Genomic DNA, 2,622 nt, shown 5'->3' with positions numbered 1-2,622 from the left:
AGGGAAATTAGCTCAAATTCCTGTTTTATATCCAAGGTTGAACAAAAAAATGTGAAAGAAGCCCTGACTGATGAATATTGGATCAATGCCATGCAAGATGAACTGGAGCAGTTTAAAAGGAATGAAGTATGGGAGCTAGTTCCACGACCTGAAGGAACTAACATCATTGGTACCAAGTGGATCTACAAAAACAAGTTTGATGAGAAAGGAGTAATTACTAGGAATAAAGCAAGACTAGTAGCTCAAGGATATACTCAAGTTGAAGGGGTTGATTTTGATGAGACATTTGCACCCGTTGCTAGGCTTGAGTCAATCAGATTGTTGTTAGGTGTAGCATGCATCCTGAAGTTCAAACTGTTCCAAATGGATGTGAAGAGTGCATTCTTAAACGGCTACCTAAATGAAGAAGTCTATGTGGAACAACCAAAAGGGTTCTGTGATCCTAACCAACCTAATCATGTGTACAAGTTAAGGAAAGCCTTGTATGGGTTGAAGCAAGCCCCTAGAGCTTGGTATGAAAGGTTGACTGAATTTCTGACCTCAAATGGATACAGAAAAGGTGGGATAGATAAGACCTTGTTTGTGAAGGATGAAGATGGCAAAATCATGATTGCTCAAATATATGTGGATGATATAGTTTTTGGTGGAATGTCAGAGCAAATGGTAAAACATTTTGTTCACCAAATGCAATCTGAGTTTGAAATGAGTCTGGTTGAGGAACTGACTTATTTTCTTGGAATGCAAGTCAACCAAATGGAGGATTCTATGTTTCTCTCCTAAAGCAAGTATGCCAAAAACATAGTTAAGAAGTTTGGTATGGATAATGCTCGGCACAAGAGAACTCCTACACCTACTCATCTAAAGTTAACCAAAGATGATGGAGGGCCCAGTGTTGATCAATGTTTGTATAGAAGCATGATAGGTAGTCTTCTATACCTAACTGCAAGTAGACCTGACATTTCCTATGCTGTTGGAGTGTGTGCTAGATACCAAGCAGAGCCCAAAGTGAGCCACTTAAATCAAGTCAAGAGGATTCTCAAGTACATCAATGGGACTTATGATTATGGGATGCTGTACTCACATGGTTCTGAGCCTGTCCTATCTGGGTACTGTGATGCTGACTGGGTTGAGAGTGCTGATGACAGAAAAAGCACATCAGGAGGATGTTCTTCTTGGGAAACAATCTCATGTCATGGTTCAGCAAGAAGCAGAATTGTGTATCTCTGTCCACTGCAGAGGCTGAATACATAACAGCTGGAAGCAGTTGTTCCCAACTGGTTTGGATGAAACAGATGCTCACTGAGTACAATGTCTCTCAAAATGTCATGACATTGTTCTGTGATAATCTCAGTGTCATCAATATTTCCAAGAATCCCATCCAACACAGCAGGACCAAACATATTGACATTAGACATCACTTCATTAGAGATCTGGTGGAAGACAAAGTGATTACCTTGGAACATGTAGCCACTGAACTCCAACTGGCTGACATATTTACAAAGGCTTTGGATGCTACTCAGTTTGAAAACTTAAGGGGCAAACTGGGAATATGTCTCTCTGAGAACTTATAGCAACCAATGATGTTTGGGATGTATTGTTTAATATCTCTGCCTATTAAACAATTGGAAGTGAGCTCTGATTGGTCAACAGATCATAGCTATGTCACTTGCAACAAGTGTGGCCAACCCGCCGCGCCTCTCCCCCCCAAGAGCCACCAAAGATGAGAAAAAACAACACTCTTTTCGCAAAGAGAGAAACCAGAAAAAAAACCACAAGAAACAAGAACAAGAGGTTAAGGAGATATCCTAACTTGAGGCAGCCTATGCACCTGCAGGAGTTCAAGGACAATGTTCATGCAGGAGTGGTTCTGGATGTCAGGCACAAAGTCATGGCATCTGATATGGTGGTACCTACTGTAAAGCAAGAGTGTGTGACTACTTGATCAAAGCTGTGAAGCAAGATCAAGTGGGTGGTGACTTGGTTGAGACTGTGAAGTAAAACCAAGACTGTAATTCTATCATTTATGTGTAATTCTGTTTATGTGGATCTGTAATTTAAAGTGTTGCTTTGGCAACATTTTTGACAAAAAAGGGGAGTAACAGGTGATACCCCAGGACAACAGATTGTTTTGCTAAACAAATATTTAGGACAAATATTCAAGATCCTCTAATATAGAGGTTGTGCTGTAGCTGATGTTCCACTTCTTCTATGAGTGTGAGTATGTATGTGTGTGCTGCAATTAGAAGTTTTTATTTAACTTCTGTATGTGTGATGTTTTGTGAAGTTTTATTTAACTTCCATGTGTGTGAGTGTGCTGTAACTCTGAGTGTATTAGCTAGGTTAATTTCCTGCTAAGATGAATGTTTTCCGCTGCTATGGACTCTGTTGTGAGACCAAAGTGTTTTAGCCAAAAATTTGCCAAATATGGTATGTGTAGGTGTTTAATTGGCTGCATTGTATGGTAAAACACTAGCTGGATTCTAATGTCTTGACTGATGTCATGACATGCTGTGGAGATGTTTGTGTGACTGCATTGTATGTTAGAATATCTAGCTGTACTCTGATGTCTTGGCTGATGTCATGACATTCGGAGTAGTGTACTGCAGGATTAGCTAATACAGG

The sequence above is a fragment of the Lathyrus oleraceus genome, unplaced genomic scaffold (genome assembly GCF_024323335.1).
Source record: "Lathyrus oleraceus cultivar Zhongwan6 unplaced genomic scaffold, CAAS_Psat_ZW6_1.0 chrUn0224, whole genome shotgun sequence".
In the NCBI taxonomy this organism is placed as follows: Eukaryota; Viridiplantae; Streptophyta; class Magnoliopsida; order Fabales; family Fabaceae; genus Lathyrus; species Lathyrus oleraceus.
Note: the sequence above shows the minus strand (reverse complement) of the source record.